Source organism: Spea bombifrons, chromosome 5 (assembly GCF_027358695.1).
Source record: "Spea bombifrons isolate aSpeBom1 chromosome 5, aSpeBom1.2.pri, whole genome shotgun sequence".
Classification (NCBI taxonomy): Eukaryota; Metazoa; Chordata; class Amphibia; order Anura; family Pelobatidae; genus Spea; species Spea bombifrons.
The window spans coordinates 38,586,599-38,613,646 of record NC_071091.1 but is presented as its reverse complement, the minus strand read 5'-3'; the positions used below and the strand labels follow the sequence as shown (position 1 = coordinate 38,613,646).

Genomic DNA, 27,048 nt, shown 5'->3' with positions numbered 1-27,048 from the left:
ACAAGAACATCAAATGCAGTCAACCACTGGAAAAACCACGACTCTGGTGGGACTCGAACCCACAACCTTTGAATGCCTTGACAAGTGCTAGAAGTCCAATGCGCTATGCATTGCGCCACAGAGCCTACATATGCAAGACCGAGACGTCATGAAACCACCTATCTGACTCACGCATAATCCTTCGTACATAGATGTTTCAAATGCATTAGTCGTTTCTGTGTCCTACGTTTGTCTGCATGTTCTTAATTAACATCAGTCAGAGGAAGGACAGTGGTCATAAAAAGCATATTGTGGCATGTGAAGTAAAGGAAATATAGTTATGTTTCTCTATGAGAAACGTATCCACACATTCTTTCGCAAACTTTGCATGCAGACCGCGTGGCCTAATGGATAAGGCGTCTGACTTCGGATCAGAAGATTGAGGGTTCGAGTCCCTTCGTGGTCGGAGATGCCGGAGGTTTGGTTTTGTTGTTCTTTAGAGTTCTTCCATATCAATGAATGTCAGGCAAGTGGAAACTAAGATTTCAACAGTTTCTTTCCATGTTACGTGTCACCCAAGATCTTTAGTCCCTCTTGGTATGAAAGGCAGACATGTCAAAACTAAGATTTCAAGTGTTGATTGCCATATGATCATAACACTATCTTGGCCTACAAGGTACCTCTACGGATAGTGCGTTGTTGCGAGATTTGATTAAATCAAAGTTGTCTGCAATTTACTCTTTCAAAAACTTTGAACAAACGTAAATTCTTTTTCCAACTATTGTTATGAAGACTTTGGCTCAAAGCGGCTCCATAAGAGTCACAGGCACCCTTGATTTCCTGTTGTACACTTTCTTATCTCTTTCCCCCAAGAAATCTATGTGACAGCTATTGGAAAGTATCTACACCTGGGTCGTTATTTTCACCTCTTTCGGTATGTCTTCTCTGCGAAGTGCGGAATAAGACTCTTGTGTTTTGTCAAGACCTCGTGGCCTAATGGGTAAGGTGTCTGACTTTGGATGGGAAGATTGAGGATTTGAGTTGTCTTGAGGTTGCTGGTGGTTTAGATCCCCAGGTTACTGTTCTTTTGAGTCTAGAGATTGTACATTGCTGTCTTATGTTATGAAATCAATGTCTTCTGCAATGTACTCTTTCAACGCTTAAATTCAATCTTGGATTCTTTCTCAAAAAAATGTTGAATTAAACGAAGCTCAAAGCACAAAAGAAGATGACTGTCAGAAGTGGGATTTGAACCCACGCCTCCGCATGGAGACCAGAATACCCTCACAGAGAGAAGATTGCATTCTTGAGTCTGGCGCCTTAGACCACTCGGCCATCCTGACAAGCTACAGCAGCTAAGAAAGAAGATATTTTTTTACATGGTTTCAAGGCAAGGGACTAGCTCGTAGGGGACCTTTTGCCATTGCATTGGTTTAAAGTGGCTTCATTAGAGTCACAGGGTAAGCAGACTTGAGATCCTGCATATGAAGGCTAAGATTTCACATGTGTTTTTTGATGTTCCATATGACCACCATACTTATCGCCCTCTGGGCATGCAGGGTTCTTCGACATATTGTGTGTTACCAACACCTTTAATGAAATCAAAGTTGATTGCGATGTACTGTTTCAAACACTTAAAGGCAAACTTTAATTCTTTCTCCAACTATTGTTATGAAGACTTTGGCTCCAAGTGGCTCCATAAGAGTCACAGGGCACCCTTGATTTTCTGTTGTACATTTCCTAATCTTTTTGCCCAAAGAAATCTATGTGATCATCCTTTGTATAATGTGCCACAGGGCCCACTACTGAAACACATTTCACACTAGAGTAAAATCTGTCAATTGTATTACAGACATTTTTCAGAGACAATTTGTGGATATTGCAACCTAAAACTAAACAAGCACATCAAATGCAGTCAACCACTGGAAAAAAAACACGATTCTAGTGGGACTCGAACCCACAACCTTTGAATATTGGCATTATTTTCGCATCAAATTTTTAATCTTACAAACGGAGCGCTAAACTGCTTTCCACACTTGTGTTAAATCGTTCTATTGTTTCAGATTACCATAATTTCTCACAGACAAATTGTGGATATTTGGAATTACAATTTAATCAGTCAATTAAAATCTGTCAGATTAAGATCTGTCAATTGTATTTCAGAAATTTTTCAGAGTGGATATTGCAATTTTTCCATGTGTGGATATTGCAACTTATAACTAAACAAGAACATCAAATGCAGTCAACCACTGGAAAAACCACGACTCTGGTGGGACTCGAACCCACAACCTTTGAATGCCTTGACAAGTGCTAGAAGTCCAATGCGCTATCCATTGCGCCACAGAGCCTACATATGCAAGACGCAGACGTCATGAAACCACCTATCTGACTCACGCATAATCCTTCGTACATAGATGTTTCAAATGCATTAGTCGTTTCTGTGTCCTACGTTTGTCTGCATGTTCTTAATTAACATCAGTCAGAGGAAGGACAGTGGTCATAAAAAGCATATTGTGGCATGTGAAGTAAAGGAAATATAGTTATGTTTCTCTATGAGAAACGTATCCACACATTCTTTCGCAAACTTTGCATGCAGACCGCGTGGCCTAATGGATAAGGCGTCTGACTTCGGATCAGAAGATTGAGGGTTCGAGTCCCTTCGTGGTCGGAGATGCCGGAGGTTTGGTTTTGTTGTTCTTTAGAGTTCTTCCATATCAATGAATGTCAGGCAAGTGGAAACTAAGATTTCAACAGTTTCTTTCCATGTTACGTGTCACCCAAGATATTTAGTCCCTCTTGGTATGAAAGGCAGACATGTCAAAACTAAGATTTCAAGTGTTGATTGCCATATGATCATAACCCTATCTTGGCCTACAAGGTACCTCTACGGATAGTGCGTTGTTGCGAGATTTGATTAAATCAAAGTTGTCTGCAATTTACTCTTTCAAAAACTTTGAACAAACGTAAATTCTTTTTCCAACTATTGTTATGAAGACTTTGGCTCAAAGCGGCTCCATAAGAGTCACAGGCACCCTTGATTTCCTGTTGTACACTTTCTTATCTCTTTCCCCCAAGAAATCTATGTGACAGCTATTGGAAAGTATCTACACCTGGGTCGTTATTTTCACCTCTTTCGGTATGTCTTCTCTGCGAAGTGCGGAATAAGACTCTTGTGTTTTGTCAAGACCTCGTGGCCTAATGGGTGAGGTGTCTGACTTTGGATGGGAAGATTGAGGATTTGAGTTGTCTTGAGGTTGCTGGTGGTTTAGATCCCCAGGTTACTGTTCTTTTGAGTCTAGAGATTGTACATTGCTGTCTTATGTTATGAAATCAATGTCTTCTGCAATGTACTCTTTCAACGCTTAAATTCAATCTTGGATTCTTTCTCAAAAAAATGTTGAATTAAACGAAGCTCAAAGCACAAAAGAAGATAACTGTCAGAAGTGGGATTTGAACCCACGCCTCCGCATGGAGACCAGGAGACCCTCACAGAGAGAAGATTGCATTCTTGAGTCTGGCGCCTTAGACCACTCGGCCATCCTGACAAGCTACAGCTGCTAAGAAAGAAGATATTTTTTTACATGGTTTCAAGGCAAGGGACTAGCTCGTAGGGGACCTTTTGCCATTGCATTGGTTTAAAGTGGCTTCATTAGAGTCACAGGGTAAGCAGACTTGAGATCCTGCATATGAAGGCTAAGATTTCACATGTGTTTTTTGATGTGCCATATGACCACCATACTTATCGCCCTCTGGGCATGCAGGGTTCTTCGACATATTGTGTGTTACCAACACCTTTAATGAAATCAAAGTTGATTGCGATGTACTGTTTCAAACACTTAAAGGCAAACTTTAATTCTTTCTCCAACTATTGTTATGAAGACTTTGGCTCCAAGTGGCTCCATAAGAGTCACAGGGCACCCTTGATTTTCTGTTGTACATTTCCTAATCTTTTTGCCCAAAGAAATCTATGTGATCATCCTTTGTATAATGTGCCACAGGGCCCACTACTGAAACACATTTCACACTAGAGTAAAATCTGTCAATTGTATTACAGACATTTTTCAGAGACAATTTGTGGATATTGCAACCTAAAACTAAACAAGCACATCAAATGCAGTCAACCACTGGAAAAAAAACACGATTCTAGTGGGACTCGAACCCACAACCTTTGAATATTGGCATTATTTTCGCATCAAAATTTTAATCTTACAAACGGAGCGCTAAACTGCTTTCCACACTTGTGTTAAATCGTTCTATTGTTTCAGATTACCATAATTTCTCACAGACAAATTGTGGATATTTGGAATTACAATTTAATCAGTCAATTAAAATCTGTCAGATTAAGATCTGTCAATTGTATTTCAGAAATTTTTCAGAGTGGATATTGCAATTTTTCCATGTGTGGATATAGCAACTTATAACTAAACAAGAACATCAAATGCAGTCAACCACTGGAAAAACTACGACTCTGGTGGGACTCGAACCCACAACCTTTGAATGCCTTGACAAGTGTTAGAAGTCCAATGCGCTATCCATTGCGCCACAGAGCCTACATATGCAAGACGCAGACGTCATGAAACCACCTATCTGACTCACGCATAATCCTTCGTACATAGATGTTTCAAATGCATTAGTCGTTTCTGTGTCCTACGTTTGTCTGCATGTTCTTAATTAACATCAGTCAGAGGAAGGACAGTGGTCATAAAAAGCATATTGTGGCATGTGAAGTAAAGGAAATATAGTTATGTTTCTCTATGAGAAACGTATCCACACATTCTTTCGCAAACTTTGCATGCAGACCGCGTGGCCTAATGGATAAGGCGTCTGACTTCGGATCAGAAGATTGAGGGTTCGAGTCCCTTCGTGGTCGGAGATGCCGGAGGTTTGGTTTTGTTGTTCTTTAGAGTTCTTCCATATCAATGAATGTCAGGCAAGTGGAAACTAAGATTTCAACAGTTTCTTTCCATGTTACGTGTCACCCAAGATATTTAGTCCCTCTTGGTATGAAAGGCAGACATGTCAAAACTAAGATTTCAAGTGTTGATTGCCATATGATCATAACCCTATCTTGGCCTACAAGGTACCTCTACGGATAGTGCGTTGTTGCGAGATTTGATTAAATCAAAGTTGTCTGCAATTTACTCTTTCAAAAACTTTGAACAAACGTAAATTCTTTTTCCAACTATTGTTATGAAGACTTTGGCTCAAAGCGGCTCCATAAGAGTCACAGGCACCCTTGATTTCCTGTTGTACACTTTCTTATCTCTTTCCCCCAAGAAATCTATGTGACAGCTATTGGAAAGTATCTACACCTGGGTCGTTATTTTCACCTCTTTCGGTATGTCTTCTCTGCGAAGTGCGGAATAAGACTCTTGTGTTTTGTCAAGACCTCGTGGCCTAATGGGTAAGGTGTCTGACTTTGGATGGGAAGATTGAGGATTTGAGTTGTCTTGAGGTTGCTGGTGGTTTAGATCCCCAGGTTACTGTTCTTTTGAGTCTAGAGATTGTACATTGCTGTCTTATGTTATGAAATCAATGTCTTCTGCAATGTACTCTTTCAACGCTTAAATTCAATCTTGGATTCTTTCTCAAAAAAATGTTGAATTAAACGAAGCTCAAAGCACAAAAGAAGATAACTGTCAGAAGTGGGATTTGAACCCACGCCTCCGCATGGAGACCAGGAGACCCTCACAGAGAGAAGATTGCATTCTTGAGTCTGGCGCCTTAGACCACTCGGCCATCCTGACAAGCTACAGCTGCTAAGAAAGAAGATATTTTTTTACATGGTTTCAAGGCAAGGGACTAGCTCGTAGGGGACCTTTTGCCATTGCATTGGTTTAAAGTGGCTTCATTAGAGTCACAGGGTAAGCAGACTTGAGATCCTGCATATGAAGGCTAAGATTTCACATGTGTTTTTTGATGTGCCATATGACCACCATACTTATCGCCCTCTGGGCATGCAGGGTTCTTCGACATATTGTGTGTTACCAACACCTTTAATGAAATCAAAGTTGATTGCGATGTACTGTTTCAAACACTTAAAGGCAAACTTTAATTCTTTCTCCAACTATTGTTATGAAGACTTTGGCTCCAAGTGGCTCCATAAGAGTCACAGGGCACCCTTGATTTTCTGTTGTACATTTCCTAATCTTTTTGCCCAAAGAAATCTATGTGATCATCCTTTGTATAATGTGCCACAGGGCCCACTACTGAAACACATTTCACACTAGAGTAAAATCTGTCAATTGTATTACAGACATTTTTCAGAGACAATTTGTGGATATTGCAACCTAAAACTAAACAAGCACATCAAATGCAGTCAACCACTGGAAAAAAAACACGATTCTAGTGGGACTCGAACCCACAACCTTTGAATATTGGCATTATTTTCGCATCAAAATTTTAATCTTACAAACGGAGCGCTAAACTGCTTTCCACACTTGTGTTAAATCGTTCTATTTAACACATTTTTTCAGATTACCATAATTTCTCACAGACAAATTGTGGATATTTGGAATTACAATTTAATCAGTCAATTAAAATCTGTCAGATTAAGATCTGTCAATTGTATTTCAGAAATTTTTCAGAGTGGATATTGCAATTTTTCCATGTGTGGATATTGCAACTTATAACTAAACAAGAACATCAAATGCAGTCAACCACTGGAAAAACCACGACTCTGGTGGGACTCGAACCCACAACCTTTGAACGCCTTGACAAGTGCTAGAAGTCCAATGCGCTATCCATTGTGCCACAGAGCCTACATATGCAAGACGCAGACGTCATGAAACCACCTATCTGACTCACGCATAATCCTTCGTACATAGATGTTTCAAATGCATTAGTCGTTTCTGTGTCCTACGTTTGTCTGCATGTTCTTAATTAACATCAGTCAGAGGAAGGACAGTGGTCATAAAAAGCATATTGTGGCATGTGAAGTAAAGGAAATATAGTTATGTTTCTCTATGAGAAACGTATCCACACATTCTTTCGCAAACTTTGCATGCAGACCGCGTGGCCTAATGGATAAGGCGTCTGACTTCGGATCAGAAGATTGAGGGTTCGAGTCCCTTCGTGGTCGGAGATGCCGGAGGTTTGGTTTTGTTGTTCTTTAGAGTTCTTCCATATCAATGAATGTCAGGCAAGTGGAAACTAAGATTTCAACAGTTTCTTTCCATGTTACGTGTCACCCAAGATATTTAGTCCCTCTTGGTATGAAAGGCAGACATGTCAAAACTAAGATTTCAAGTGTTGATTGCCATATGATCATAACCCTATCTTGGCCTACAAGGTACCTCTACGGATAGTGCGTTGTTGCGAGATTTGATTAAATCAAAGTTGTCTGCAATTTACTCTTTCAAAAACTTTGAACAAACGTAAATTCTTTTTCCAACTATTGTTATGAAGACTTTGGCTCAAAGCGGCTCCATAAGAGTCACAGGCACCCTTGATTTCCTGTTGTACACTTTCTTATCTCTTTCCCCCAAGAAATCTATGTGACAGCTATTGGAAAGTATCTACACCTGGGTCGTTATTTTCACCTCTTTCGGTATGTCTTCTCTGCGAAGTGCGGAATAAGACTCTTGTGTTTTGTCAAGACCTCGTGGCCTAATGGGTAAGGTGTCTGACTTTGGATGGGAGGATTGAGGATTTGAGTTGTCTTGAGGTTGCTGGTGGTTTAGATCCCCAGGTTACTGTTCTTTTGAGTCTAGAGATTGTACATTGCTGTCTTATGTTATGAAATCAATGTCTTCTGCAATGTACTCTTTCAACGCTTAAATTCAATCTTGGATTCTTTCTCAAAAAAATGTTGAATTAAACGAAGCTCAAAGCACAAAAGAAGATGACTGTCAGAAGTGGGATTTGAACCCACGCCTCCACATGGAGACCAGAAGACCCTCGCAGAGAGAAGATTGCATTCTTGAGTCTGGCGCCTTAGACCACTCGGCCATCCTGACAAGCTACAGCAGTTAAGAAAGAAGATATTTTTTTACATGGTTTCAAGGCAAGGGACTAGCTCGTAGGGGACCTTTTGCCATTGCATTGGTTTAAAGTGGCTTCATTAGAGTCACAGGGTAAGCAGACTTGAGATCCTGCATATGAAGGCTAAGATTTCACATGTGTTTTTTGATGTGCCATATGACCACCATACTTATCGCCCTCTGGGCATGCAGGGTTCTTCGACATATTGTGTGTTACCAACACCTTTAATGAAATCAAAGTTGATTGCGATGTACTGTTTCAAACACTTAAAGGCAAACTTTAATTCTTTCTCCAACTATTGTTATGAAGACTTTGGCTCCAAGTGGCTCCATAAGAGTCACAGGGCACCCTTGATTTTCTGTTGTACATTTCCTAATCTTTTTGCCCAAAGAAATCTATGTGATCATCCTTTGTATAATGTGCCACAGGGCCCACTACTGAAACACATTTCACACTAGAGTAAAATCTGTCAATTGTATTACAGACATTTTTCAGAGACAATTTGTGGATATTGCAACCTAAAACTAAACAAGCACATCAAATGCAGTCAACCACTGGAAAAAAAACACGATTCTAGTGGGACTCGAACCCACAACCTTTGAATATTGGCATTATTTTCGCATCAAAATTTTAATCTTACAAACGGAGCGCTAAACTGCTTTCCACACTTGTGTTAAATCGTTCTATTGTTTCAGATTACCATAATTTCTCACAGACAAATTGTGGATATTTGGAATTACAACTTAATCAGTCAATTAAAATCTGTCAGATTAAGATCTGTCAATTGTATTTCAGAAATTTTTCAGAGTGGATATTGCAATTTTTCCATGTGTGGATATTGCAACTTATAACTAAACAAGAACATCAAATGCAGTCAACCACTGGAAAAACCACGACTCTGGTGGGACTCGAACCCACAACCTTTGAATGCCTTGACAAGTGCTAGAAGTCCAATGCGCTATCCATTGCGCCACAGAGCCTACATATGCAAGACGCAGACGTCATGAAACCACCTATCTGACTCACGCATAATCCTTCGTACATAGATGTTTCAAATGCATTAGTCGTTTCTGTGTCCTACGTTTGTCTGCATGTTCTTAATTAACATCAGTCAGAGGAAGGACAGTGGTCATAAAAAGCATATTGTGGCATGTGAAGTAAAGGAAATATAGTTATGTTTCTCTATGAGAAACGTATCCACACATTCTTTCGCAAACTTTGCATGCAGACCGCGTGGCCTAATGGATAAGGCGTCTGACTTCGGATCAGAAGATTGAGGGTTCGAGTCCCTTCGTGGTCGGAGATGCCGGAGGTTTGGTTTTGTTGTTCTTTAGAGTTCTTCCATATCAATGAATGTCAGGCAAGTGGAAACTAAGATTTCAACAGTTTCTTTCCATGTTACGTGTCACCCAAGATCTTTAGTCCCTCTTGGTATGAAAGGCAGACATGTCAAAACTAAGATTTCAAGTGTTGATTGCCATATGATCATAACCCTATCTTGGCCTACAAGGTACCTCTACGGATAGTGCGTTGTTGCGAGATTTGATTAAATCAAAGTTGTCTGCAATTTACTCTTTCAAAAACTTTGAACAAACGTAAATTCTTTTTCCAACTATTGTTATGAAGACTTTGGCTCAAAGCGGCTCCATAAGAGTCACAGGCACCCTTGATTTCCTGTTGTACACTTTCTTATCTCTTTCCCCCAAGAAATCTATGTGACAGCTATTGGAAAGTATCTACACCTGAGTCGTTATTTTCACCTCTTTCGGTATGTCTTCTCTGCGAAGTGCGGAATAAGACTCTTGTGTTTTGTCAAGACCTCGTGGCCTAATGGGTAAGGTGTCTGACTTTGGATGGGAAGATTGAGGATTTGAGTTGTCTTGAGTTTGCTGGTGGTTTAGATCCCCAGGTTACTGTTCTTTTGAGTCTAGAGATTGTACATTGCTGTCTTATGTTATGAAATCAATGTCTTCTGCAATGTACTCTTTCAACGCTTAAATTCAATCTTGGATTCTTTCTCAAAAAAATGTTGAATTAAACGAAGCTCAAAGCACAAAAGAAGATGACTGTCAGAAGTGGGATTTGAACCCACGCCTCCGCATGGAGACCAGAATACCCTCACAGAGAGAAGATTGCATTCTTGAGTCTGGCGCCTTAGACCACTCGGCCATCCTGACAAGCTACAGCAGCTAAGAAAGAAGATATTTTTTTACATGGTTTCAAGGCAAGGGACTAGCTCGTATGGGACCTTTTGCCATTGCATTGGTTTAAAGTGGCTTCATTAGAGTCACAGGGTAAGCAGACTTGAGATCCTGCATATGAAGGCTAAGATTTCACATGTGTTTTTTGATGTGCCATATGACCACCATACTTATCGCCCTCTGGGCATGCAGGGTTCTTCGACATATTGTGTGTTACCAACACCTTTAATGAAATCAAAGTTGATTGCGATGTACTGTTTCAAACACTTAAAGGCAAACTTTAATTCTTTCTCCAACTATTGTTATGAAGACTTTGGCTCCAAGTGGCTCCATAAGAGTCACAGGGCACCCTTGATTTTCTGTTGTACATTTCCTAATCGTTTTGCCCAAAGAAATCTATGTGATCATCCTTTGTATAATGTGCCACAGGGCCCACTACTGAAACACATTTCACACTAGAGTAAAATCTGTCAATTGTATTACAGACATTTTTCAGAGACAATTTGTGGATATTGCAACCTAAAACTAAACAAGCACATCAAATGCAGTCAACCACTGGAAAAAAAACACGATTCTAGTGGGACTCGAACCCACAACCTTTGAATATTGGCATTATTTTCGCATCAAAATTTTAATCTTACAAACGGAGCGCTAAACTGCTTTCCACACTTGTGTTAAATCGTTCTATTGTTTCAGATTACCATAATTTCTCACAGACAAATTGTGGATATTTGGAATTACAATTTAATCAGTCAATTAAAATCTGTCAGATTAAGATCTGTCAATTGTATTTCAGAAATTTTTCAGAGTGGATATTGCAATTTTTCCATGTGTGGATATAGCAACTTATAACTAAACAAGAACATCAAATGCAGTCAACCACTGGAAAAACTACGACTCTGGTGGGACTCGAACCCACAACCTTTGAATGCCTTGACAAGTGTTAGAAGTCCAATGCGCTATCCATTGCGCCACAGAGCCTACATATGCAAGATGCAGACGTCATGAAACCACCTATCTGACTCACGCATAATCCTTCGTACATAGATGTTTCTAAATGCATTAGTCGTTTCTGTGTCCTACGTTTGTCTGCATGTTCTTAATTAACATCAGTCAGAGGAAGGACAGTGGTCATAAAAAGCATATTGTGGCATGTGAAGTAAAGGAAATATAGTTATGTTTCTCTATGAGAAACGTATCCACACATTCTTTCGCAAACTTTGCATGCAGACCGCGTGGCCTAATGGATAAGGCGTCTGACTTCGGATCAGAAGATTGAGGGTTCGAGTCCCTTCGTGGTCGGAGATGCCGGAGGTTTGGTTTTGTTGTTCTTTAGAGTTCTTCCATATCAATGAATGTCAGGCAAGTGGAAACTAAGATTTCAACAGTTTCTTTCCATGTTACGTGTCACCCAAGATATTTAGTCCCTCTTGGTATGAAAGGCAGACATGTCAAAACTAAGATTTCAAGTGTTGATTGCCATATGATCATAACCCTATCTTGGCCTACAAGGTACCTCTACGGATAGTGCGTTGTTGCGAGATTTGATTAAATCAAAGTTGTCTGCAATTTACTCTTTCAAAAACTTTGAACAAACGTAAATTCTTTTTCCAACTATTGTTATGAAGACTTTGGCTCAAAGCGGCTCCATAAGAGTCACAGGCACCCTTGATTTCCTGTTGTACACTTTCTTATCTCTTTCCCCCAAGAAATCTATGTGACAGCTATTGGAAAGTATCTACATCTGGGTCGTTATTTTCACCTCTTTCGGTATGTCTTCTCTGCGAAGTGCGGAATAAGACTCTTGTGTTTTGTCAAGACCTCGTGGCCTAATGGGTAAGGTGTCTGACTTTGGATGGGAAGTTTGAGGATTTGAGTTGTCTTGAGGTTGCTGGTGGTTTAGATCCCCAGGTTACTGTTCTTTTGAGTCTAGAGATTGTACATTGCTGTCTTATGTTATGAAATCAATGTCTTCTGCAATGTACTCTTTCAACGCTTAAATTCAATCTTGGATTCTTTCTCAAAAAAATGTTGAATTAAACGAAGCTCAAAGCACAAAAGAAGATGACTGTCAGAAGTGGGATTTGAACCCACGCCTCCGCATGGAGACCAGAAGACCCTCACAGAGAGAAGATTGCATTCTTGAGTCTGGTGCCTTAGACCACTCGGCCATCCTGACAAGCTACAGCTGCTAAGAAAGAAGATATTTTTTTACATGGTTTCAAGGCAAGGGACTAGCTCGTAGGGGACCTTTTGCCATTGCATTGGTTTAAAGTGGCTTCATTAGAGTCACAGGGTAAGCAGACTTGAGATCCTGCATATGAAGGCTAAGATTTCACATGTGTTTTTTGATGTGCCATATGACCACCATACTTATCGCCCTCTGGGCATGCAGGGTTCTTCGACATATTGTGTGTTACCAACACCTTTAATGAAATCAAAGTTGATTGCGATGTACTGTTTCAAACACTTAAAGGCAAACTTTAATTCTTTCTCCAACTATTGTTATGAAGACTTTGGCTCCAAGTGGCTCCATAAGAGTCACAGGGCACCCTTGATTTTCTGTTGTACATTTCCTAATCTTTTTGCCCAAAGAAATCTATGTGATCATCCTTTGTATAATGTGCCACAGGGCCCACTACTGAAACACATTTCACACTAGAGTAAAATCTGTCAATTGTATTACAGACATTTTTCAGAGACAATTTGTGGATATTGCAACCTAAAACTAAACAAGCACATCAAATGCAGTCAACCACTGGAAAAAAAACACGATTCTAGTGGGACTCGAACCCACAACCTTTGAATATTGGCATTATTTTCGCATCAAAATTTTAATCTTACAAACGGAGCGCTAAACTGCTTTCCACACTTGTGTTAAATCGTTCTATTGTTTCAGATTACCATAATTTCTCACAGACAAATTGTGGATATTTGGAATTACAATTTAATCAGTCAATTAAAATCTGTCAGATTAAGATCTGTCAATTGTATTTCAGAAATTTTTCAGAGTGGATATTGCAATTTTTCCATGTGTGGATATTGCAACTTATAACTAAACAAGAACATCAAATGCAGTCAACCACTGGAAAAACTACGACTCTGGTGGGACTCGAACCCACAACCTTTGAATGCCTTGACAAGTGCTAGAAGTCCAATGCGCTATCCATTGCGCCACAGAGCCTACATATGCAAGACGCAGACGTCATGAAACCACCTATCTGACTCACGCATAATCCTTCGTACATAGATGTTTCAAATGCATTAGTCGTTTCTGTGTCCTACGTTTGTCTGCATGTTCTTAATTAACATCAGTCAGAGGAAGGACAGTGGTCATAAAAAGCATATTGTGGCATGTGAAGTAAAGGAAATATAGTTATGTTTCTCTATGAGAAACGTATCCACACATTCTTTCGCAAACTTTGCATGCAGACCGCGTGGCCTAATGGATAAGGCGTCTGACTTCGGATCAGAAGATTGAGGGTTCGAGTCCCTTCGTGGTCGGAGATGCCGGAGGTTTGGTTTTGTTGTTCTTTAGAGTTCTTCCATATCAATGAATGTCAGGCAAGTGGAAACTAAGATTTCAACAGTTTCTTTCCATGTTACGTGTCACCCAAGATATTTAGTCCCTCTTGGTATGAAAGGCAGACATGTCAAAACTAAGATTTCAAGTGTTGATTGCCATATGATCATAACCCTATCTTGGCCTACAAGGTACCTCTACGGATAGTGCGTTGTTGCGAGATTTGATTAAATCAAAGTTGTCTGCAATTTACTCTTTCAAAAACTTTGAACAAACGTAAATTCTTTTTCCAACTATTGTTATGAAGACTTTGGCTCAAAGCGGCTCCATAAGAGTCACAGGCACCCTTGATTTCCTGTTGTACACTTTCTTATCTCTTTCCCCCAAGAAATCTATGTGACAGCTATTGGAAAGTATCTACACCTGGGTCGTTATTTTCACCTCTTTCGGTATGTCTTCTCTGCGAAGTGCGGAATAAGACTCTTGTGTTTTGTCAAGACCTCGTGGCCTAATGGGTGAGGTGTCTGACTTTGGATGGGAAGATTGAGGATTTGAGTTGTCTTGAGGTTGCTGGTGGTTTAGATCCCCAGGTTACTGTTCTTTTGAGTCTAGAGATTGTACATTGCTGTCTTATGTTATGAAATCAATGTCTTCTGCAATGTACTCTTTCAACGCTTAAATTCAATCTTGGATTCTTTCTCAAAAAAATGTTGAATTAAACGAAGCTCAAAGCACAAAAGAAGATAACTGTCAGAAGTGGGATTTGAACCCACGCCTCCGCATGGAGACCAGGAGACCCTCACAGAGAGAAGATTGCATTCTTGAGTCTGGCGCCTTAGACCACTCGGCCATCCTGACAAGCTACAGCTGCTAAGAAAGAAGATATTTTTTTACATGGTTTCAAGGCAAGGGACTAGCTCGTAGGGGACCTTTTGCCATTGCATTGGTTTAAAGTGGCTTCATTAGAGTCACAGGGTAAGCAGACTTGAGATCCTGCATATGAAGGCTAAGATTTCACATGTGTTTTTTGATGTGCCATATGACCACCATACTTATCGCCCTCTGGGCATGCAGGGTTCTTCGACATATTGTGTGTTACCAACACCTTTAATGAAATCAAAGTTGATTGCGATGTACTGTTTCAAACACTTAAAGGCAAACTTTAATTCTTTCTCCAACTATTGTTATGAAGACTTTGGCTCCAAGTGGCTCCATAAGAGTCACAGGGCACCCTTGATTTTCTGTTGTACATTTCCTAATCTTTTTGCCCAAAGAAATCTATGTGATCATCCTTTGTATAATGTGCCACAGGGCCCACTACTGAAACACATTTCACACTAGAGTAAAATCTGTCAATTGTATTACAGACATTTTTCAGAGACAATTTGTGGATATTGCAACCTAAAACTAAACAAGCACATCAAATGCAGTCAACCACTGGAAAAAAAACACGATTCTAGTGGGACTCGAACCCACAACCTTTGAATATTGGCATTATTTTCGCATCAAAATTTTAATCTTACAAACGGAGCGCTAAACTGCTTTCCACACTTGTGTTAAATCGTTCTATTGTTTCAGATTACCATAATTTCTCACAGACAAATTGTGGATATTTGGAATTACAATTTAATCAGTCAATTAAAATCTGTCAGATTAAGATCTGTCAATTGTATTTCAGAAATTTTTCAGAGTGGATATTGCAATTTTTCCATGTGTGGATATAGCAACTTATAACTAAACAAGAACATCAAATGCAGTCAACCACTGGAAAAACTACGACTCTGGTGGGACTCGAACCCACAACCTTTGAATGCCTTGACAAGTGTTAGAAGTCCAATGCGCTATCCATTGCGCCACAGAGCCTACATATGCAAGACGCAGACGTCATGAAACCACCTATCTGACTCACGCATAATCCTTCGTACATAGATGTTTCAAATGCATTAGTCGTTTCTGTGTCCTACGTTTGTCTGCATGTTCTTAATTAACATCAGTCAGAGGAAGGACAGTGGTCATAAAAAGCATATTGTGGCATGTGAAGTAAAGGAAATATAGTTATGTTTCTCTATGAGAAACGTATCCACACATTCTTTCGCAAACTTTGCATGCAGACCGCGTGGCCTAATGGATAAGGCGTCTGACTTCGGATCAGAAGATTGAGGGTTCGAGTCCCTTCGTGGTCGGAGATGCCGGAGGTTTGGTTTTGTTGTTCTTTAGAGTTCTTCCATATCAATGAATGTCAGGCAAGTGGAAACTAAGATTTCAACAGTTTCTTTCCATGTTACGTGTCACCCAAGATATTTAGTCCCTCTTGGTATGAAAGGCAGACATGTCAAAACTAAGATTTCAAGTGTTGATTGCCATATGATCATAACCCTATCTTGGCCTACAAGGTACCTCTACGGATAGTGCGTTGTTGCGAGATTTGATTAAATCAAAGTTGTCTGCAATTTACTCTTTCAAAAACTTTGAACAAACGTAAATTCTTTTTCCAACTATTGTTATGAAGACTTTGGCTCAAAGCGGCTCCATAAGAGTCACAGGCACCCTTGATTTCCTGTTGTACACTTTCTTATCTCTTTCCCCCAAGAAATCTATGTGACAGCTATTGGAAAGTATCTACACCTGGGTCGTTATTTTCACCTCTTTCGGTATGTCTTCTCTGCGAAGTGCGGAATAAGACTCTTGTGTTTTGTCAAGACCTCGTGGCCTAATGGGTAAGGTGTCTGACTTTGGATGGGAAGATTGAGGATTTGAGTTGTCTTGAGGTTGCTGGTGGTTTAGATCCCCAGGTTACTGTTCTTTTGAGTCTAGAGATTGTACATTGCTGTCTTATGTTATGAAATCAATGTCTTCTGCAATGTACTCTTTCAACGCTTAAATTCAATCTTGGATTCTTTCTCAAAAAAATGTTGAATTAAACGAAGCTCAAAGCACAAAAGAAGATGACTGTCAGAAGTGGGATTTGAACCCACGCCTCTGCATGGAGACCAGGAGACCCTCACAGAGAGAAGATTGCATTCTTGAGTCTGGCGCCTTAGACCACTCGGCCATCCTGACAAGCTACAGCTGCTAAGAAAGAAGATATTTTTTTACATGGTTTCAAGGCAAGGGACTAACTCGTAGGGGACCTTTTGCCATTGCATTGGTTTAAAGTGGCTTCATTAGAGTCACAGGGTAAGCAGACTTGAGATCCTGCATATGAAGGCTAAGATTTCACATGTGTTTTTTGATGTGCCATATGACCACCATACTTATCGCCCTCTGGGCATGCAGGGTTCTTCGACATATTGTGTGTTACCAACACCTTTAATGAAATCAAAGTTGATTGCGATGTACTGTTTCAAACACTTAAAGGCAAACTTTAATTCTTTCTCCAACTATTGTTATGAAGACTTTGGCTCCAAGTGGCTCCATAAGAGTCACAGGGCACCCTTGATTTTCTGTTGTACATTTCCTAATCTTTTTGCCCAAAGAAATCTATGTGATCATCCTTTGTATAATGTGCCACAGGGCCCACTACTGAAACACATTTCACACTAGAGTAAAATCTGTCAATTGTATTACAGACATTTTTCAGAGACAATTTGTGGATATTGCAACCTAAAACTAAACAAGCACATCAAATGCAGTCAACCACTGGAAAAAAAACACGATTCTAGTGGGACTCGAACCCACAACCTTTGAATATTGGCATTATTTTCGCATCAAAATTTTAATCTTACAAACGGAGCGCTAAACTGCTTTCCACACTTGTGTTAAATCGTTCTATTGTTTCAGATTACCATAATTTCTCACAGACAAATTGTGGATATTTGGAATTACAATTTAATCAGTCAATTAAAATCTGTCAGATTAAGATCTGTCAATTGTATTTCAGAAATTTTTCAGAGTGGATATTGCAATTTTTCCATGTGTGGATATTGCAACTTATAACTAAACAAGAACATCAAATGCAGTCAACCACTGGAAAAACCACGACTCTGGTGGGACTCGAACCCACAACCTTTGAATGCCTTGACAAGTGCTAGAAGTCCAATGCGCTATCCATTGCGCCACAGAGCCTACATATGCAAGACGCAGACGTCATGAAACCACCTATCTGACTCACGCATAATCCTTCGTACATAGATGTTTCAAATGCATTAGTCGTTTCTGTGTCCTACGTTTGTCTGCATGTTCTTAATTAACATCAGTCAGAGGAAGGACAGTGGTCATAAAAAGCATATTGTGGCATGTGAAGTAAAGGAAATATAGTTATGTTTCTCTATGAGAAACGTATCCACACATTCTTTCGCAAACTTTGCATGCAGACCGCGTGGCCTAATGGATAAGGCGTCTGACTTCAGATCAGAAGATTGAGGGTTCAAGTCCCTTCGTGGTCGGAGATGCCGGAGGTTTGGTTTTGTTGTTCTTTAGAGTTCTTCCATATCAATGAATGTCAGGCAAGTGGAAACTAAGATTTCAACAGTTTCTTTCCATGTTACGTGTCACCCAAGATATTTAGTCCCTCTTGGTATGAAAGGCAGACATGTCAAAACTAAGATTTCAAGTGTTGATTGCCATATGATCATAACCCTATCTTGGCCTACAAGGTACCTCTACGGATAGTGCGTTGTTGCGAGATTTGATTAAATCAAAGTTGTCTGCAATTTACTCTTTCAAAAACTTTGAACAAACGTAAATTCTTTTTCCAACTATTGTTATGAAGACTTTGGCTCAAAGCGGCTCCATAAGAGTCACAGGCACCCTTGATTTCCTGTTGTACACTTTCTTATCTCTTTCCCCCAAGAAATCTATGTGACAGCTATTGGAAAGTATCTACATCTGGGTCGTTATTTTCACCTCTTTCGGTATGTCTTCTCTGCGAAGTGCGGAATAAGACTCTTGTGTTTTGTCAAGACCTCGTGGCCTAATGGGTAAGGTGTCTGACTTTGGATGGGAAGTTTGAGGATTTGAGTTGTCTTGAGGTTGCTGGTGGTTTAGATCCTCAGGTTACTGTTCTTTTGAGTCTAGAGATTGTACATTGCTGTCTTATGTTATGAAATCAATGTCTTCTGCAATGTACTCTTTCAACGCTTAAATTCAATCTTGGATTCTTTCTCAAAAAAATGTTGAATTAAACGAAGCTCAAAGCACAAAAGAAGATGACTGTCAGAAGTGGGATTTGAACCCACGCCTCCGCATGGAGACCAGAAGACCCTCACAGAGAGAAGATTGCATTCTTGAGTCTGGTGCCTTAGACCACTCGGCCATCCTGACAAGCTACAGCTGCTAAGAAAGAAGATATTTTTTTACATGGTTTCAAGGCAAGGGACTAGCTCGTAGGGGACCTTTTGCCATTGCATTGGTTTAAAGTGGCTTCATTAGAGTCACAGGGTAAGCAGACTTGAGATCCTGCATATGAAGGCTAAGATTTCACATGTGTTTTTTGATGTGCCATATGACCACCATACTTATCGCCCTCTGGGCATGCAGGGTTCTTCGACATATTGTGTGTTACCAACACCTTTAATGAAATCAAAGTTGATTGCGATGTACTGTTTCAAACACTTAAAGGCAAACTTTAATTCTTTCTCCAACTATTGTTATGAAGACTTTGGCTCCAAGTGGCTCCATAAGAGTCACAGGGCACCCTTGATTTTCTGTTGTACATTTCCTAATCTTTTTGCCCAAAGAAATCTATGTGATCATCCTTTGTATAATGTGCCACAGGGCCCACTACTGAAACACATTTCACACTAGAGTAAAATCTGTCAATTGTATTACAGACATTTTTCAGAGACAATTTGTGGATATTGCAACCTAAAACTAAACAAGCACATCAAATGCAGTCAACCACTGGAAAAAAAACACGATTCTAGTGGGACTCGAACCCACAACCTTTGAATATTGGCATTATTTTCGCATCAAAATTTTAATCTTACAAACGGAGCGCTAAACTGCTTTCCACACTTGTGTTAAATCGTTCTATTGTTTCAGATTACCATAATTTCTCACAGACAAATTGTGGATATTTGGAATTACAATTTAATCAGTCAATTAAAATCTGTCAGATTAAGATCTGTCAATTGTATTTCAGAAATTTTTCAGAGTGGATATTGCAATTTTTCCATGTGTGGATATTGCAACTTATAACTAAACAAGAACATCAAATGCAGTCAACCACTGGAAAAACCACGACTCTGGTGGGACTCGAACCCACAACCTTTGAATGCCTTGACAAGTGCTAGAAGTCCAATGCGCTATCCATTGCGCCACAGAGCCTACATATGCAAGACGCAGACGTCATGAAACCACCTATCTGACTCACGCATAATCCTTCGTACATAGATGTTTCAAATGCATTAGTCGTTTCTGTGTCCTACGTTTGTCTGCATGTTCTTAATTAACATCAGTCAGAGGAAGGACAGTGGTCATAAAAAGCATATTGTGGCATGTGAAGTAAAGGAAATATAGTTATGTTTCTCTATGAGAAACGTATCCACACATTCTTTCGCAAACTTTGCATGCAGACCGCGTGGCCTAATGGATAAGGCGTCTGACTTCGGATCAGAAGATTGAGGGTTCGAGTCCCTTCGTGGTCGGAGATGCCAGAGGTTTGGTTTTGTTGTTCTTTAGAGTTCTTCCATATCAATGAATGTCAGGCAAGTAGAAACTAAGATTTCAACAGTTTCTTTCCATGTTACGTGTCACCCAAGATCTTTAGTCCCTCTTGGTATGAAAGGCAGACATGTCAAAACTAAGATTTCAAGTGTTGATTGCCATATGATCATAACCCTATCTTGGCCTACAAGGTACCTCTACGGATAGTGTGTTGTTGCGAGATTTGATTAAATCAAAGTTGTCTGCAATTTACTCTTTCAAAAACTTTGAACAAACGTAAATTCTTTTTCCAACTATTGTTATGAAGACTTTGGCTCAAAGCGGCTCCATAAGAGTCACAGGCACCCTTGATTTCCTGTTGTACACTTTCTTATCTCTTTCCCCCAAGAAATCTATGTGACAGCTATTGGAAAGTATCTACACCTGAGTCGTTATTTTCACCTCTTTCGGTATGTCTTCTCTGCGAAGTGCGGAATAAGACTCTTGTGTTTTGTCAAGACCTCGTGGCCTAATGGGTAAGGTGTCTGACTTTGGATGGGAAGATTGAGGATTTGAGTTGTCTTGAGGTTGCTGGTGGTTTAGATCCCCAGGTTACTGTTCTTTTGAGTCTAGAGATTGTACATTGCTGTCTTATGTTATGAAATCAATGTCTTCTGCAATGTACTCTTTCAACGCTTAAATTCAATCTTGGATTCTTTCTCAAAAAAATGTTGAATTAAACGAAGCTCAAAGCACAAAAGAAGATGACTGTCAGAAGTGGGATTTGAACCCACGCCTCCGCATGGAGACCAGAAGACCCTCACAGAGAGAAGATTGCATTCTTGAGTCTGGTGCCTTAGACCACTCGGCCATCCTGACAAGCTACAGCTGCTAAGAAAGAAGATATTTTTTTACATGGTTTCAAGGCAAGGGACTAGCTCGTAGGGGACCTTTTGCCATTGCATTGGTTTAAAGTGGCTTCATTAGAGTCACAGGGTAAGCAGACTTGAGATCCTGCATATGAAGGCTAAGATTTCACATGTGTTTTTTGATGTGCCATATGACCACCATACTTATCGCCCTCTGGGCATGCAGGGTTCTTCGACATATTGTGTGTTACCAACACCTTTAATGAAATCAAAGTTGATTGCGATGTACTGTTTCAAACACTTAAAGGCAAACTTTAATTCTTTCTCCAACTATTGTTATGAAGACTTTGGCTCCAAGTGGCTCCATAAGAGTCACAGGGCACCCTTGATTTTCTGTTGTACATTTCCTAATCTTTTTGCCCAAAGAAATCTATGTGATCGTCCTTTGTATAATGTGCCACAGGGCCCACTACTGAAACACATTTCACACTAGAGTAAAATCTGTCAATTGTATTACAGACATTTTTCAGAGACAATTTGTGGATATTGCAACCTAAAACTAAACAAGCACATCAAATGCAGTCAACCACTGGAAAAAAAACACGATTCTAGTGGGACTCGAACCCACAACCTTTGAATATTGGCATTATTTTCGCATCAAAATTTTAATCTTACAAACGGAGCGCTAAACTGCTTTCCACACTTTTGTTAAATCGTTCTATTGTTTCAGATTACCATAATTTCTCACAGACAAATTGTGGATATTTGGAATTACAATTTAATCAGTCAATTAAAATCTGTCAGATTAAGATCTGTCAATTGTATTTCAGAAATTTTTCAGAGTGGATATTGCAATTTTTCCATGTGTGGATATTGCAACTTATAACTAAACAAGAACATCAAATGCAGTCAACCACTGGAAAAACCACGACTCTGGTGGGACTCGAACCCACAACCTTTGAATGCCTTGACAAGTGCTAGAAGTCCAATGCGCTATCCATTGCGCCACAGAGCCTACATATGCAAGACGCAGACGTCATGAAACCACCTATCTGACTCAAACATAATCCTTCGTACATAGATGTTTCAAATGCATTAGTCGTTTCTGTGTCCTACGTTTGTCTGCATGTTCTTAATTAACATCAGTCAGAGGAAGGACAGTGGTCATAAAAAGCATATTGTGGCATGTGAAGTAAAGGAAATATAGTTATGTTTCTCTATGAGAAACGTATCCACACATTCTTTCGCAAACTTTGCATGCAGACCGCGTGGCCTAATGGATAAGGCGTCTGACTTCGGATCAGAAGATTGAGGGTTCGAGTCCCTTCGTGGTCGGAGATGCCGGAGGTTTGGTTTTGTTGTTCTTTAGAGTTCTTCCATATCAATGAATGTCAGGCAAGTGGAAACTAAGATTTCAACAGTTTCTTTCCATGTTACGTGTCACCCAAGATATTTAGTCCCTCTTGGTATGAAAGGCAGACATGTCAAAACTAAGATTTCAAGTGTTGATTGCCATATGATCATAACCCTATCTTGGCCTACAAGGTACCTCTACGGATAGTGCGTTGTTGCGAGATTTGATTAAATCAAAGTTGTCTGCAATTTACTCTTTCAAAAACTTTGAACAAACGTAAATTCTTTTTCCAACTATTGTTATGAAGACTTTGGCTCAAAGCGGCTCCATAAGAGTCACAGGCACCCTTGATTTCCTGTTGTACACTTTCTTATCTCTTTCCCCCAAGAAATCTATGTGACAGCTATTGGAAAGTATCTACACCTGGGTCGTTATTTTCACCTCTTTCGGTATGTCTTCTCTGCGAAGTGCGGAATAAGACTCTTGTGTTTTGTCAAGACCTCGTGGCCTAATGGGTAAGGTGTCTGGCTTTGGATGGGAAGTTTGAGGATTTGAGTTGTCTTGAGGTTGCTGGTGGTTTAGATCCCCAGGTTACTGTTCTTTTGAGTCTAGAGATTGTACATTGCTGTCTTATGTTATGAAATCAATGTCTTCTGCAATGTACTCTTTCAACGCTTAAATTCAATCTTGGATTCTTTCTCAAAAAAATGTTGAATTAAACGAAGCTCAAAGCACAAAAGAAGATGACTGTCAGAAGCGGGATTTGAACCCACGCCTCCGCATGGAGACCAGAAGACCCTCACAGAGAGAAGATTGCATTCTTGAGTCTGGCGCCTTAGACCACTCGGCCATCCTGACAAGCTACAGCTGCTAAGAAAGAAGATATTTTTTTACATGGTTTCAAGGCAAGGGACTAGCTCGTAGGGGACCTTTTGCCATTGCATTGGTTTAAAGTGGCTTCATTAGAGTCACAGGGTAAGCAGACTTGAGATCCTGCATATGAAGGCTAAGATTTCACATGTGTTTTTTGATGTGCCATATGACCACCATACTTATCGCCCTCTGGGCATGCAGGGTTCTTCGACATATTGTGTGTTACCAACACCTTTAATGAAATCAAAGTTGATTGCGATGTACTGTTTCAAACACTTAAAGGCAAACTTTAATTCTTTCTCCAACTATTGTTATGAAGACTTTGGCTCCAAGTGGCTCCATAAGAGTCACAGGGCACCCTTGATTTTCTGTTGTACATTTCCTAATCTTTTTGCCCAAAGAAATCTATGTGATCATCCTTTGTATAATGTGCCACAGGGCCCACTACTGAAACACATTTCACACTAGAGTAAAATCTGTCAATTGTATTACAGACATTTTTCAGAGACAATTTGTGGATATTGCAACCTAAAACTAAACAAGCACATCAAATGCAGTCAACCACTGGAAAAAAAACACGATTCTAGTGGGACTCGAACCCACAACCTTTGAATATTGGCATTATTTTCGCATCAAAATTTTAATCTTACAAACGGAGCGCTAAACTGCTTTCCACACTTGTGTTAAATCGTTCTATTGTTTCAGATTACCATAATTTCTCAGACAAATTGTGGATATTTGGAATTACAATTTAATCAGTCAATTAAAATCTGTCAGATTAAGATCTGTCAATTGTATTTCAGAAATTTTTCAGAGTGGATATTGCAATTTTTCCATGTGTGGATATTGCAACTTATAACTAAACAAGAACATCAAATGCAGTCAACCACTGGAAAAACCACGACTCTGGTGGGACTCGAACCCACAACCTTTGAATGCCTTGACAAGTGCTAGAAGTCCAATGCGCTATCCATTGCGCCACAGAGCCTACATATGCAAGACGCAGACGTCATGAAACCACCTATCTGACTCACGCATAATCCTTCGTACATAGATGTTTCAAATGCATTAGTCGTTTCTGTGTCCTACGTTTGTCTGCATGTTCTTAATTAACATCAGTCAGAGGAAGGACAGTGGTCATAAAAAGCATATTGTGGCATGTGAAGTAAAGGAAATATAGTTATGTTTCTCTATGAGAAACGTATCCACACATTCTTTCGCAAACTTTGCATGCAGACCGCGTGGCCTAATGGATAAGGCGTCTGACTTCGGATCAGAAGATTGAGGGTTCGAGTCCCTTCGTGGTCGGAGATGCCGGAGGTTTGGTTTTGTTGTTCTTTAGAGTTCTTCCATATCAATGAATGTCAGGCAAGTGGAAACTAAGATTTCAACAGTTTCTTTCCATGTTACGTGTCACCCAAGATCTTTAGTCCCTCTTGGTGTGAAAGGCAGACATGTCAAAACTAAGATTTCAAGTGTTGATTGCCATATGATCATAACCCTATCTTGGCCTACAAGGTACCTCTACGGATAGTGCGTTGTTGCGAGATTTGATTAAATCAAAGTTGTCTGCAATTTACTCTTTCAAAAACTTTGAACAAACGTAAATTCTTTTTCCAACTATTGTTATGAAGACTTTGGCTCAAAGCGGCTCCATAAGAGTCACAGGCACCCTTGATTTCCTGTTGTACACTTTCTTATCTCTTTCCCCCAAGAAATCTATGTGACAGCTATTGGAAAGTATCTACACCTGAGTCGTTATTTTCACCTCTTTCGGTATGTCTTCTCTGCGAAGTGCGGAATAAGACTCTTGTGTTTTGTCAAGACCTCGTGGCCTAATGGGTAAGGTGTCTGACTTTGGATGGGAAGATTGAGGATTTGAGTTGTCTTGAGGTTGCTGGTGGTTTAGATCCCCAGGTTACTGTTCTTTTGAGTCTAGAGATTGTACATTGCTGTCTTATGTTATGAAATCAATGTCTTCTGCAATGTACTCTTTCAACGCTTAAATTCAATCTTGGATTCTTTCTCAAAAAAATGTTGAATTAAACGAAGCTCAAAGCACAAAAGAAGATGACTGTCAGAAGTGGGATTTGAACCCACGCCTCCGCATGGAGACCAGAATACCCTCACAGAGAGAAGATTGCATTCTTGAGTCTGGCGCCTTAGACCACTCGGCCATCCTGACAAGCTACAGCTGTTAAGAAAGAAGATATTTTTTTACATGGTTTCAAGGCAAGGGACTAGCTCGTAGGGGACCTTTTGCCATTGCATTGGTTTAAAGTGGCTTCATTAGAGTCACAGGGTAAGCAGACTTGAGATCCTGCATATGAAGGCTAAGATTTCACATGTGTTTTTTGATGTGCCATATGACCACCATACTTATCGCCCTCTGGGCATGCAGGGTTCTTCGACATATTGTGTGTTACCAACACCTTTAATGAAATCAAAGTTGATTGCGATGTACTGTTTCAAACACTTAAAGGCAAACTTTAATTCTTTCTCCAACTATTGTTATGAAGACTTTGGCTCCAAGTGGCTCCATAAGAGTCACAGGGCACCCTTGATTTTCTGTTGTACATTTCCTAATCTTTTTGCCCAAAGAAATCTATGTGATCATCCTTTGTATAATGTGCCACAGGGCCCACTACTGAAACACATTTCACACTAGAGTAAAATCTGTCAATTGTATTACAGACATTTTTCAGAGACAATTTGTGGATATTGCAACCTAAAACTAAACAAGCACATCAAATGCAGTCAACCACTGGAAAAAAAACACGATTCTAGTGGGACTCGAACCCACAACCTTTGAATATTGGCATTATTTTCGCATCAAAATTTTAATCTTACAAACGGAGCGCTAAACTGCTTTCCACACTTGTGTTAAATCGTTCTATTGTTTCAGATTACCATAATTTCTCACAGACAAATTGTGGATATTTGGAATTACAATTTAATCAGTCAATTAAAATCTGTCAGATTAAGATCTGTCAATTGTATTTCAGAAATTTTTCAGAGTGGATATTGCAATTTTTCCATGTGTGGATATTGCAACTTATAACTAAACAAGAACATCAAATGCAGTCAACCACTGGAAAAACCACGACTCTGGTGGGACTCGAACCCACAACCTTTGAATGCCTTGACAAGTGCTAGAAGTCCAATGCGCTATGCATTGCGCCACAGAGCCTACATATGCAAGACCGAGACGTCATGAAACCACCTATCTGACTCACGCATAATCCTTCGTACATAGATGTTTCAAATGCATTAGTCGTTTCTGTGTCCTACGTTTGTCTGCATGTTCTTAATTAACATCAGTCAGAGGAAGGACAGTGGTCATAAAAAGCATATTGTGGCATGTGAAGTAAAGGAAATATAGTTATGTTTCTCTATGAGAAACGTATCCACACATTCTTTCGCAAACTTTGCATGCAGACCGCGTGGCCTAATGGATAAGGCGTCTGACTTCGGATCAGAAGATTGAGGGTTCGAGTCCCTTCGTGGTCGGAGATGCCGGAGGTTTGGTTTTGTTGTTCTTTAGAGTTCTTCCATATCAATGAATGTCAGGCAAGTGGAAACTAAGATTTCAACAGTTTCTTTCCATGTTACGTGTCACCCAAGATATTTAGTCCCTCTTGGTATGAAAGGCAGACATGTCAAAACTAAGATTTCAAGTGT

The 27,048-nt window shown here is 39.9% G+C and overlaps 37 non-coding genes across 37 annotated transcripts; 12 read left to right on the top strand and 25 right to left on the bottom strand.

The window, feature by feature from the left end:
• Positions 1-38: 38 nt before the first annotated feature.
• On the bottom strand, positions 39-125 carry TRNAR-UCU (transfer RNA arginine (anticodon UCU)). The gene is given in 2 exon segments: positions 39-74; positions 89-125. It is a non-coding gene; the product is annotated as a tRNA-Arg (tRNA).
• Positions 126-372: 247 nt separating this feature from the next.
• Positions 373-445, top strand: TRNAR-UCG (transfer RNA arginine (anticodon UCG)). Its single transcript has one exon. It is a non-coding gene; the product is annotated as a tRNA-Arg (tRNA).
• Positions 446-1,212: 767 nt separating this feature from the next.
• On the bottom strand, positions 1,213-1,322 carry TRNAL-CAA (transfer RNA leucine (anticodon CAA)). The gene is made up of 2 exons: positions 1,285-1,322; positions 1,213-1,258 (listed from the first exon to the last, which is right to left on the bottom strand). It is a non-coding gene; the product is annotated as a tRNA-Leu (tRNA).
• Positions 1,323-2,240: 918 nt separating this feature from the next.
• On the bottom strand, positions 2,241-2,327 carry TRNAR-UCU (transfer RNA arginine (anticodon UCU)). Its single transcript is given in 2 exon segments — positions 2,241-2,276; positions 2,291-2,327. It is a non-coding gene; the product is annotated as a tRNA-Arg (tRNA).
• Positions 2,328-2,574: 247 nt separating this feature from the next.
• TRNAR-UCG (transfer RNA arginine (anticodon UCG)) lies at positions 2,575-2,647 on the top strand. Its single transcript has one exon. It is a non-coding gene; the product is annotated as a tRNA-Arg (tRNA).
• Positions 2,648-3,414: 767 nt separating this feature from the next.
• On the bottom strand, positions 3,415-3,524 carry TRNAL-CAA (transfer RNA leucine (anticodon CAA)). The gene is made up of 2 exons: positions 3,487-3,524; positions 3,415-3,460 (listed from the first exon to the last, which is right to left on the bottom strand). It is a non-coding gene; the product is annotated as a tRNA-Leu (tRNA).
• Positions 3,525-4,442: 918 nt separating this feature from the next.
• On the bottom strand, positions 4,443-4,529 carry TRNAR-UCU (transfer RNA arginine (anticodon UCU)). The gene is given in 2 exon segments: positions 4,443-4,478; positions 4,493-4,529. It is a non-coding gene; the product is annotated as a tRNA-Arg (tRNA).
• A 247-nt stretch (positions 4,530-4,776) lies between these two features.
• TRNAR-UCG (transfer RNA arginine (anticodon UCG)) lies at positions 4,777-4,849 on the top strand. Its single transcript has one exon. It is a non-coding gene; the product is annotated as a tRNA-Arg (tRNA).
• Positions 4,850-5,616: 767 nt separating this feature from the next.
• Positions 5,617-5,726, bottom strand: TRNAL-CAA (transfer RNA leucine (anticodon CAA)). Its single transcript has 2 exons — positions 5,689-5,726; positions 5,617-5,662 (listed from the first exon to the last, which is right to left on the bottom strand). It is a non-coding gene; the product is annotated as a tRNA-Leu (tRNA).
• Positions 5,727-6,653: 927 nt separating this feature from the next.
• Positions 6,654-6,740, bottom strand: TRNAR-UCU (transfer RNA arginine (anticodon UCU)). Its single transcript is given in 2 exon segments — positions 6,654-6,689; positions 6,704-6,740. It is a non-coding gene; the product is annotated as a tRNA-Arg (tRNA).
• Positions 6,741-6,987: 247 nt separating this feature from the next.
• TRNAR-UCG (transfer RNA arginine (anticodon UCG)) lies at positions 6,988-7,060 on the top strand. The gene has a single exon. It is a non-coding gene; the product is annotated as a tRNA-Arg (tRNA).
• Positions 7,061-7,827: 767 nt separating this feature from the next.
• On the bottom strand, positions 7,828-7,937 carry TRNAL-CAA (transfer RNA leucine (anticodon CAA)). The gene is made up of 2 exons: positions 7,900-7,937; positions 7,828-7,873 (listed from the first exon to the last, which is right to left on the bottom strand). It is a non-coding gene; the product is annotated as a tRNA-Leu (tRNA).
• A 918-nt stretch (positions 7,938-8,855) lies between these two features.
• On the bottom strand, positions 8,856-8,942 carry TRNAR-UCU (transfer RNA arginine (anticodon UCU)). The gene is given in 2 exon segments: positions 8,856-8,891; positions 8,906-8,942. It is a non-coding gene; the product is annotated as a tRNA-Arg (tRNA).
• Positions 8,943-9,189: 247 nt separating this feature from the next.
• TRNAR-UCG (transfer RNA arginine (anticodon UCG)) lies at positions 9,190-9,262 on the top strand. The gene has a single exon. It is a non-coding gene; the product is annotated as a tRNA-Arg (tRNA).
• A 767-nt stretch (positions 9,263-10,029) lies between these two features.
• TRNAL-CAA (transfer RNA leucine (anticodon CAA)) lies at positions 10,030-10,139 on the bottom strand. The gene is made up of 2 exons: positions 10,102-10,139; positions 10,030-10,075 (listed from the first exon to the last, which is right to left on the bottom strand). It is a non-coding gene; the product is annotated as a tRNA-Leu (tRNA).
• A 918-nt stretch (positions 10,140-11,057) lies between these two features.
• TRNAR-UCU (transfer RNA arginine (anticodon UCU)) lies at positions 11,058-11,144 on the bottom strand. Its single transcript is given in 2 exon segments — positions 11,058-11,093; positions 11,108-11,144. It is a non-coding gene; the product is annotated as a tRNA-Arg (tRNA).
• A 248-nt stretch (positions 11,145-11,392) lies between these two features.
• On the top strand, positions 11,393-11,465 carry TRNAR-UCG (transfer RNA arginine (anticodon UCG)). Its single transcript has one exon. It is a non-coding gene; the product is annotated as a tRNA-Arg (tRNA).
• Positions 11,466-12,232: 767 nt separating this feature from the next.
• Positions 12,233-12,342, bottom strand: TRNAL-CAA (transfer RNA leucine (anticodon CAA)). The gene is made up of 2 exons: positions 12,305-12,342; positions 12,233-12,278 (listed from the first exon to the last, which is right to left on the bottom strand). It is a non-coding gene; the product is annotated as a tRNA-Leu (tRNA).
• A 918-nt stretch (positions 12,343-13,260) lies between these two features.
• TRNAR-UCU (transfer RNA arginine (anticodon UCU)) lies at positions 13,261-13,347 on the bottom strand. The gene is given in 2 exon segments: positions 13,261-13,296; positions 13,311-13,347. It is a non-coding gene; the product is annotated as a tRNA-Arg (tRNA).
• A 247-nt stretch (positions 13,348-13,594) lies between these two features.
• On the top strand, positions 13,595-13,667 carry TRNAR-UCG (transfer RNA arginine (anticodon UCG)). The gene has a single exon. It is a non-coding gene; the product is annotated as a tRNA-Arg (tRNA).
• A 767-nt stretch (positions 13,668-14,434) lies between these two features.
• TRNAL-CAA (transfer RNA leucine (anticodon CAA)) lies at positions 14,435-14,544 on the bottom strand. Its single transcript has 2 exons — positions 14,507-14,544; positions 14,435-14,480 (listed from the first exon to the last, which is right to left on the bottom strand). It is a non-coding gene; the product is annotated as a tRNA-Leu (tRNA).
• A 918-nt stretch (positions 14,545-15,462) lies between these two features.
• On the bottom strand, positions 15,463-15,549 carry TRNAR-UCU (transfer RNA arginine (anticodon UCU)). The gene is given in 2 exon segments: positions 15,463-15,498; positions 15,513-15,549. It is a non-coding gene; the product is annotated as a tRNA-Arg (tRNA).
• A 247-nt stretch (positions 15,550-15,796) lies between these two features.
• On the top strand, positions 15,797-15,869 carry TRNAR-UCG (transfer RNA arginine (anticodon UCG)). Its single transcript has one exon. It is a non-coding gene; the product is annotated as a tRNA-Arg (tRNA).
• Positions 15,870-16,636: 767 nt separating this feature from the next.
• TRNAL-CAA (transfer RNA leucine (anticodon CAA)) lies at positions 16,637-16,746 on the bottom strand. Its single transcript has 2 exons — positions 16,709-16,746; positions 16,637-16,682 (listed from the first exon to the last, which is right to left on the bottom strand). It is a non-coding gene; the product is annotated as a tRNA-Leu (tRNA).
• A 918-nt stretch (positions 16,747-17,664) lies between these two features.
• TRNAR-UCU (transfer RNA arginine (anticodon UCU)) lies at positions 17,665-17,751 on the bottom strand. The gene is given in 2 exon segments: positions 17,665-17,700; positions 17,715-17,751. It is a non-coding gene; the product is annotated as a tRNA-Arg (tRNA).
• A 1,087-nt stretch (positions 17,752-18,838) lies between these two features.
• Positions 18,839-18,948, bottom strand: TRNAL-CAA (transfer RNA leucine (anticodon CAA)). Its single transcript has 2 exons — positions 18,911-18,948; positions 18,839-18,884 (listed from the first exon to the last, which is right to left on the bottom strand). It is a non-coding gene; the product is annotated as a tRNA-Leu (tRNA).
• A 918-nt stretch (positions 18,949-19,866) lies between these two features.
• On the bottom strand, positions 19,867-19,953 carry TRNAR-UCU (transfer RNA arginine (anticodon UCU)). Its single transcript is given in 2 exon segments — positions 19,867-19,902; positions 19,917-19,953. It is a non-coding gene; the product is annotated as a tRNA-Arg (tRNA).
• A 247-nt stretch (positions 19,954-20,200) lies between these two features.
• Positions 20,201-20,273, top strand: TRNAR-UCG (transfer RNA arginine (anticodon UCG)). Its single transcript has one exon. It is a non-coding gene; the product is annotated as a tRNA-Arg (tRNA).
• Positions 20,274-21,040: 767 nt separating this feature from the next.
• TRNAL-CAA (transfer RNA leucine (anticodon CAA)) lies at positions 21,041-21,150 on the bottom strand. The gene is made up of 2 exons: positions 21,113-21,150; positions 21,041-21,086 (listed from the first exon to the last, which is right to left on the bottom strand). It is a non-coding gene; the product is annotated as a tRNA-Leu (tRNA).
• Positions 21,151-22,068: 918 nt separating this feature from the next.
• TRNAR-UCU (transfer RNA arginine (anticodon UCU)) lies at positions 22,069-22,155 on the bottom strand. The gene is given in 2 exon segments: positions 22,069-22,104; positions 22,119-22,155. It is a non-coding gene; the product is annotated as a tRNA-Arg (tRNA).
• Positions 22,156-22,402: 247 nt separating this feature from the next.
• Positions 22,403-22,475, top strand: TRNAR-UCG (transfer RNA arginine (anticodon UCG)). Its single transcript has one exon. It is a non-coding gene; the product is annotated as a tRNA-Arg (tRNA).
• Positions 22,476-23,242: 767 nt separating this feature from the next.
• Positions 23,243-23,352, bottom strand: TRNAL-CAA (transfer RNA leucine (anticodon CAA)). Its single transcript has 2 exons — positions 23,315-23,352; positions 23,243-23,288 (listed from the first exon to the last, which is right to left on the bottom strand). It is a non-coding gene; the product is annotated as a tRNA-Leu (tRNA).
• Positions 23,353-24,268: 916 nt separating this feature from the next.
• TRNAR-UCU (transfer RNA arginine (anticodon UCU)) lies at positions 24,269-24,355 on the bottom strand. The gene is given in 2 exon segments: positions 24,269-24,304; positions 24,319-24,355. It is a non-coding gene; the product is annotated as a tRNA-Arg (tRNA).
• A 247-nt stretch (positions 24,356-24,602) lies between these two features.
• TRNAR-UCG (transfer RNA arginine (anticodon UCG)) lies at positions 24,603-24,675 on the top strand. The gene has a single exon. It is a non-coding gene; the product is annotated as a tRNA-Arg (tRNA).
• Positions 24,676-25,442: 767 nt separating this feature from the next.
• On the bottom strand, positions 25,443-25,552 carry TRNAL-CAA (transfer RNA leucine (anticodon CAA)). The gene is made up of 2 exons: positions 25,515-25,552; positions 25,443-25,488 (listed from the first exon to the last, which is right to left on the bottom strand). It is a non-coding gene; the product is annotated as a tRNA-Leu (tRNA).
• Positions 25,553-26,470: 918 nt separating this feature from the next.
• On the bottom strand, positions 26,471-26,557 carry TRNAR-UCU (transfer RNA arginine (anticodon UCU)). Its single transcript is given in 2 exon segments — positions 26,471-26,506; positions 26,521-26,557. It is a non-coding gene; the product is annotated as a tRNA-Arg (tRNA).
• A 247-nt stretch (positions 26,558-26,804) lies between these two features.
• Positions 26,805-26,877, top strand: TRNAR-UCG (transfer RNA arginine (anticodon UCG)). Its single transcript has one exon. It is a non-coding gene; the product is annotated as a tRNA-Arg (tRNA).
• The last annotated feature ends 171 nt before the right edge of the window (positions 26,878-27,048 follow it).